We start from the raw sequence: 8,322 nt of genomic DNA, 5'->3' as shown, positions 1-8,322 counted from the left end.
TCTTTTGATGAACCTACTTTTTTTTTTTTTAACTTGGAAGGAGGGATGATTTATTCTTAATTGCCCAACTCTTTTTGTTAGAGTAGCAGCAGATTGCCTGTCATCTGTATTACACATATTTTCCTACATTATTCCTTTGTCTTTCAGCTTTATTTATAAGCTTTTGTTTGTTTGGCTATTGGAAAGTTCTCGTTGTTCACAGTCGAGGTTATCAATCTTTTGTGATTGCCGGTTTTCATGATGTGCTCAGAAAGACCTTCCACCCAAGATTATAGAAGTACTTGTAGAGTCTTTAAAAAAAAAAAAAAAAAAAAAAGGAAGAAGAAGAAGTACTTGTAGAGTCTTTCTTCTAGGTCTTACATAATTTTAGTTTTTACTTTAAACTATTTGTTGTATTTGGAATTTACTCTGAGTAATGAGTGAAATAAGAGCCTACATTTTATTTAAAATATTTCTCACCAAACCTGTGTTTATCTCTCCTGCTATTCATTGCAGTGATAATAGCACAATTATTTATGTGTTTATCTTTTCCCAATCACAGATTTGAAATATCACCTTTTTACTCTGCAGTTGGGACACTTTTTAAAATGCTCCCTCCCACAAATATAATGTTGGGATTTTGACCAGAAATAAAATGATTTCCTGGATTATTTTGAAAGAATTTATGTTTTTACAACCATACTGAAGATTTATTCATAGCATATACCTTTTCACTTAGTTACCTATTATTTTATATTTCTTGGGAACTTTCTGCTTTTTCATATAATTCAAATTTATTTGTGTGATTTCATGTTTTTGTATTTTTACAAATGGATTGATTTGGGGTTATATTTTAATGCACTGTGAAAGTTGTGATTTTTGAATGTTAATATATCATGAGAACTTTTTGGACTTTTCAATAATTATCTGCTGAATCTTAGACTTTGTATTATCTGTAAATAATGATAATTTGTCTTCTTTATTCCAACATTTAAACCTCTTATTTTGTTCACTTGTCTAATTGGAGTATCTATCACATAAGAACAATGTCGTAGACATTATCACCAAGGATGATATTGGCTTTTGGTTTAAGATATGTCTTGAGAGTGCCTGGTTGGCTCAGTTGGTTGAGCAACTGCCTTCGGCTCAGGTCATGATCCTGGAGTCCCAGGGTTGAGTCCTGCATCAGGGTTCCTACTCAGTAGGGGGTCTGCTTCTCCCTCTGACCTTCCCCTTCTCATGCTTGCTCTCTCTCATTCTCTCTCTCAAATAAATAAATAAATAAAATCTTAAAAAAATATATGCCTTAATAGGCATGCCTGGGTGGGTCAGTCGGTTAAGCGTCTCCCTTCAGCTCGGGTCATGATTTCAGGATCCTTGGATCGAGCCCCATATTGGGCTCCCTGCTTAGCAGAGAGTCTGCTTCTCCCTCTGCCTGCCTCTCCCTCTACTTGTGCTCTATCTGGCAAATAAATAAATAAATAAATAAAGTCTTAAAAAAAAAGAGAGAGAGAGGTGCCTGGGTGGCTCAGTCCTTTAAGCTGCTGCCTGCCTTTGGCTCAGGTCATGACTGCAGGGTCCTGGGATCAAGCCTCACATCAGGCTGCCTGCTCAACGGAGAGCCTGCTTCTCCCTCTCCCTCTGCCTGCTGCTCTGCCTACTTGTACTCTCTATCTTTGTGTCAAAAAAAAAAAAAAAAGATATGCCTTGCTATTAAGGAAGTCTTTCACTGAATCCCATTTCACAAAGAGCATTTATCAGGAGTGGACACTAAATGTTAAGAATTGTTGATATCTACCATAGGATCATATGCTTTCCCCCTCTTTGGTCAATATTAACTTAGATTTCCTAATATTTAGCTACCTTTGCATGATTGGAATACACACTCATAGTCATGGTGTATTGCTGTTTAAATCTATTCCTAGATTCTATTTGTTAATACTTTATTTAGAACCTTTTATTTTTTTTAAATTTTTAAAGATTTATTTATCCATTTGAGAGACAGAATGAGAGAGTACGAGCAGATGGGGCAGAGGGAGAGGCAGAGAGAATCCGAAGCAGACTGCACTGAGCATGAAGCCCCCATGCTGGACCCGATCCTACAACCCCGAGATCACAACCTGAGCCGAAACCAAGAGTTGGACGCTTAATCAATGGTGTCACCCAGGCACCCCTAGAACCTTTTAAAAATCAATTTTGATATCTCTAGTTTTGTCTTGTGAAGTATATTGGTATTTGTTCATTGGCAGGAATTCCTTCTTTCTTTAACCTAGAACATTTTAAGTAACCTAGGAATCTCTTTCCATCTAGTTTTCCAATTATGTCAGCCTGGATTATTCCATTTTCTCTGTGATTGTGAAGTAGCCTTTGCCCCTAGACATTGCCCCAGTGTGAAAGGAAACCATGAAGAAACAGTGTGCTTGGCCGCACAGTCCCTCTTGCAACACCACATACCTTAGCAATCATTGGTGGACCAATGGGCTCTATGGGGGAGTGTTTCTTATTCTTCCAGAAGCTTGTCCATGCCTCCAGAACTCATACTGGTGGGAACCTTTGGAATTTCCTTCACTTGAGACCTGCAACACTGCATTGAGTCATGAGCTGAGACTGGTGTTGGGTCATGGGATTCTCAATTTGTTCCACATGGAACCTATCTGACTGTATTCTTCAGAGGGAGCTGATATGCTGATGGGAGATGGTTATGTTTCCAAGGGACTCTAGAAAATTTAAAAATAAACCAATAGCTTGTACTCTGTTTACTTAGTGTATTTTTAGTTTTTCGCTGGAGAGAGGGCACTAGAGTAGCTAAGAGACAGGAGAGCTACTTCAAAAGGAGAGTGGTCCCAGCTGAGGGACCAGAATCAAGAATTAAGATTCAGAATAGTGCATCTCTAAGTGATACCATGTGTCCTTTATTCAGGCCAGAACATTTCAGCTATTTCTGTATGATCTTTGCATATCAGAAAATGACAGGGACACTTCTAAATCTCTTAGTTTATAAACATAATATGACTAGAGGAATGATGGTAATCATTTGAATGCTTACCCTATGCTGGGCAGGGAGCTAAGCCCTTTGTAAACAAATTATGTTGTAGGTGTCTAACTGTCTTCATCATCATCAACATCATCCCTATTTTAAAGATGACAAAACTGAGATTTAGACTGGTTAAATCATTATCCAGGGTCACCTAAGTACCTAGCAGAGCTGGGATTCCAACCAAGGGCCTTGTACTCTCAATCTTGAGCTAAGAAATTATTTTAAATACAAAGTTCTGTAAGTGCGGACATTTGTCTCATCTGAGAGGAGTTTCTGTATGATAAACTCCACTTCCTGGTTCCTAGCTAAGGGATCACAAAAAAACGACCCCTAGGAATAAAAATCAAACACTGGCAAATACTTCTTTTCGCTTCTGAAATGTCAAGGTGACACCCTAGTGTTCTCTTTTCCAAATGTGAATACAATTCATTTTGTTTCCCAGTAAATATCTTTTTAGTTTTGCAAACTTCGACCTTAGGGTGGGTGTGAGTATGTGTTTGTTTTAGGTGCTCGTATGTCAAAACAGTTTGTAGTACAGTTAATTTTTAAATTCCTCTTGGCCGTTGGTTTAAACAGCATTCCAGCCACTGGAGAGTAGACAAAGAAATGAGGTCACCTCCTAGGAAACTCCTAAATGAACGACTCTTTTCTTGCTCTTAGTAATTAAATTCTCACATTCAACTTCATCTCAGGAGTAGCTTCTCTTTCATTTCCTGTGATATTTTAACCTATTTTTCCCCGCTGAACAGTGGCCAAAACACTCCATATGCAAACACTCTTGTGCCTTTCTGAGTCTTGCTTATGTTAAAAATACTCTGGTAAGCACCTCAATTCAAGGTACCCCTAGCATTCTCCTTGAAGGACATCCCAAATGAAGCGGGGTGCAGAGAATACGTCCTGTCACACGAAGGGGTGTTGGTTGCCTGTCTCTAATATTTTTTCACTCTGGACCTTGCCAAGGCTCACATGTATAGTTTCAGAAAACAGCATTGCATTGTTGGCTGATTTGGAAGCTCCAGATCTGTGGCTGATAATCTTTTTTTTTTTTCTTTTAACATCTTAATTTAATTTTATTTTTTTCATGTTCCAAGATTCATTGTTTATGCACCACACCCAGTGCTCCATCTAATACATACCCTCCTGAATACCCATCACCAGGCTCACCCATTTTCCCCACTCCCCAATAACCCTCAGTTTTTTCTCAGAATCCACAGTCTCTCACCTTTCGTCTCCCCCTCCAATTTCCCCCAACTCACTTTTCCTCTCCTCCTCCTAATGTCCTCCGTGTTATTCCTTATGATCCACAAGTAAGTGAAACCATATGATAATTGACTCTCTCTGCTTGACTTATTTCACTCAGCATAATCTCCTCCGGTCCTGTCCATGTTGATACAAAAGTCGGTATTCATCCTTTCTGAGGCCAAGTAACATTCCATTGTATATATGGACCACATCTTCTTTACTCATTCATCTGTTGAAGAGCATCTTGGCTCTTTCCACACAGTCTTTGCTATAACCTGAAATCAGCTGAGAAGCTTTAAAAAATACTCATGCTTAGGGGCACCTGGGTGGCTCAGTCGGTGAAGCGCCTGCCTTTGGCTCAGGTCATGACCCCAGAGTCCTGGGATCGAGTCCCACATCAGGCTCACTGCTCAGCAGGGAGTCTGCTTCTCCCTCTCCCTCTGCCTGCCACTCATTCTTGTGCTTGTTCTCTTGCGTGTTCTCTCTCTTAGATAAATAAATAAAAATCTTTAAAATAAAATACTCATGCTCAGGTCTCACATGACTGATTTAATTAGCCTAGAGTACCACCTGGGCATTACCCTTTTTTTTTTTTTTAAATATTTTATTTATTTATTTGACAGACAGAGATCACAAGTAGCTGGAGAGGCAGGCAGAGAGAGAGGAGGAAGCAGGCTCCCCGCTGAGTGGAGAGCCAGATGCAGGGCTCCATCCCAGGACCCCGGGATCATGACCTGAGCCGAAGGCAGAGGCTTTAACCCACTGAGCCACCCAGGCACCCCATTACCCTTTTTTTTTTTTAAGCTCCTCTGCGAACTCTACTGCACATGCCCCCCCCAGGGCAGGAGCGCAGAGTTGGCTGGTTTCTTGTTTGGAGCAGAAAAAAAGGGAACCGGCAAATACTAGGTAAAACCATTGCTGCTACCTTAGTTATCAGGAAACAGAGTCGCTGTGATGCCTCAGAGTCCAGTGCCTTCCATTGGTCTCCTCCCCCAGTGTCTGTCCTCAGAATTGTACTTTACAGAGAAAAAATGAACTTCATCTGTTTTTACCAATAGGGAGAACGCAGTTGGTATTATCTATCTATTTATAACTGAAGTATAGTTGACATGCAATGTTATATTAGTTTCAGGTGTACAGCATTGGGATGCGACATTCTTATGCATTACTACTCACCACACTAAGCATAGTTACCGTCTGTCACCATACAAAATTATTACAATATTGTTGACTTTACTCTCCATGCTGTTCTTTTCACCCCCATTACTTATTTTGTAATGGGAAGTTTGTACCTCTTAATCTCCTTCACTTGTTTTTTATTTTTACCTGTGTTTCTAAATATAGTGTTTAATGTTGACTTGAGAGTATGGGAAACCTTAATGGTAATACATATGATACAGAGTCTGAAACTAAGTCACACCATTTTATGATAATCACGGTATTTTAGTTCTTGTGGGAAGAAGTTTATGGATGTTTATAACTCTGGTAGATGTGTATCCCCTTCCACTGACACCTTCCTTCAGGGTCACAAACGTGCAAATCTACCCTGGGCTTGAAAATATTTCTCTCTTGGGGCACCTGGGTGGCTCAGTGGGTTAAGCCTCTGCCTTTGGCTCAGGTCATGATCTCAGAGTCCTGGGATCGAGCCTTACATTGGGCTCTCTACTCAGCAGGGAGCCTGCTTTCCTTTCTTTCTCTCTGCCTGTCTCTCTGCCTAGTTGTGATCTCTGTCTGTTAAATAAATAAATAAAATCTTTTTTTAAAAAAGTCTAAAAAATTTTAAAAAATAAAACATTTCTTTCTTTTTTTTGCTCCTCTTTCAATACACTGTACCGCCTTCTCGCATCCTCTCACGGCCGAATTCTTCAAGAGCACAATCTATACTTTCTACTCTTTCCCAAACATCGCTAAATCTAGCGTCCATCTCCTATCTCCATGGAAACTGTACTCACAAGAGTGATCGAGGTTTAGGGACACAAGTCCAATTCTGGTTGCTTCTCACTCTTCATTTTTCTTGACCTGTAGTTACTTAGCACCTTTTAAATTTTATTTTTATTATTTATTTTGAGACGGGGGAGAGGGAGAGCATGCATGCAAGAGCAAGGAGGGGGGCGGAGGGGGAGAGAGAGAATCTCAAGCAGACTCCCTGCTGAGCATGAATCTGACAGGGGGCTCGATCCTACGACTCTGAGATCATGATCTGAGCTGAAACCAAGAGTCAGATGTTCAACCGACTGAGCCCCCCAGGTGCCCCTATTTAACACCTTTTTAAGTTCTATGATGCAATGGTGATCAAAACACTATGAACTTGACACAAAAATCTATACATAGATCAGAGAAACATAATTGATCCAGAAATAACCTTGGATACATTGGGGTAGTTAATATAAGAAAAAGGTGGACATCGGATTAAGTGGGAAAAGAATCCGTCTATTTCATTAGTGACCTGGCTGTGCATCATAAGGGATATGGGGTTGGACCTGTTCCTCATGTGTCACATACAAAAAGTATATCTCAGATGGGTTGAAGTTTTAAATGTGAAAAAAAGAAAATTGAGGAGAACATATGCATACACTGGGATAAGGGGAGAATTCTTTTTTTTTTTTTTAAAGATTTTATTTCTTTATTTAACAGAGAGAGATCACAAGTAGGCAGAGAGGCAGGCAGAAGAAGAGGAGGAAGCAGGCTCCCTGTTGAGCAGAAAGCCCGATGTGGGGCTTGAACCCAGGACCTGGGATCATGACCTGAGCCGAAGGCAGCGTCTTAACCCACTGAGCCACCCAGGCGCCCCCAAGGGGAGAATTCTTAAACAAATCAGAAAACCCAGAATCTATAAAGGAAACATAGGTATGGTTGGCTACATTAAAATATATTTTTGTATCTTGAAAAACACCAAAATCAAAGTCAAAAGACTCCCAGCTAGTAAGATATGTAATAGAGATTTAATGTTCTAATATGCAAGGAGATCCTACAGATTGATAAGAAAAAACCAAGTCAAATTTTAAATGGATAAGGACATCACTAGGCAATATATAGAAAAGGAAATGCAAATGCCCAATAAATATGGAAGACAGCGTAATATAAATTAAGGCAATTAGGACATACCACTTCCATGGACATTGGCAGAACACCAGGCACTGATGAGGCGGTAGGAATAGGAGTTGGCGTGGTCTTTAGAAATGCAATCCAGGGGGCGCCTGGGTGGCTCAGTGGGTTAAAGCCTCTGCCTTCGGCTCAGGTCATGATCTCAGGGTCCTGGGATCGAGCCCGGCATTGGGCTCTCTGCTCAGCAGGAAGCCTGCTTCCTCCTCTCTCTCTGCCTGCCTCTCTGCCTACTTGTGATCTCTGTCAAATAAATAAATAAAATCTTTAAAAAAAAAAAAAAGAAATGCATTCCAGGTATATCCATTACAAGGAAAAACATTTATATTTGGCCTTGAAATCTCACATTTGGTAATCCACCTCCAGGAAATAAGGACACTGGCATGTAAGTATATGTGTACAAAGATCTTTGCTGCATCCTCGCTTCCCTTATACGTAAGAGAAGAGAGGCGTGGGGTGTGTCCCTTAGAATCAGGGGGCTGGGCCCCGAAACAGATCTTACAAATGCCCTTCTGAATCCGTCCTCACATTATTACTTATTATTCAGTTCCTCTTTTTCCTGCTTTTCTTCCTTCCAGTGCAGGTTTGTCTTGTCACATAATGATAGAAACATTTTAAACTATCTTATTTTTATTCTATTTTTGTCATATTTTCCTTAGTTTTCAGCAGTTTGTACTTTTCCCTATTCAATACGTAAAAGATAATGGCTGTTATAATTCAATCATAAATGATATGCCTTGTCTCCATTTTGTTCTTTTTTCTTGAATTCTGTCTTACCTAGAATAATGACAGTCTGTCTTTACGATGAACTTGCCTCATATTTCTTTGTTTTTTCTTCTGTGTCATTTTTTTATGTTTCTCGAGGTTTGGGATGTCACTGATCACACTTCAATTCTACGTACTGTGTTCTCTAAGATTTCTAGACGCGTTCTTGAAGCTGTGATTCTCTATTTGTCCACGAT

This window comes from Enhydra lutris, unplaced genomic scaffold (assembly GCF_002288905.1).
Source record: "Enhydra lutris kenyoni isolate GAN:26980312 unplaced genomic scaffold, ASM228890v2 scaffoldscaffold13, whole genome shotgun sequence".
Lineage (NCBI taxonomy): Eukaryota > Metazoa > Chordata > Mammalia > Carnivora > Mustelidae > Enhydra > Enhydra lutris.
Note: the sequence above shows the minus strand (reverse complement) of the source record.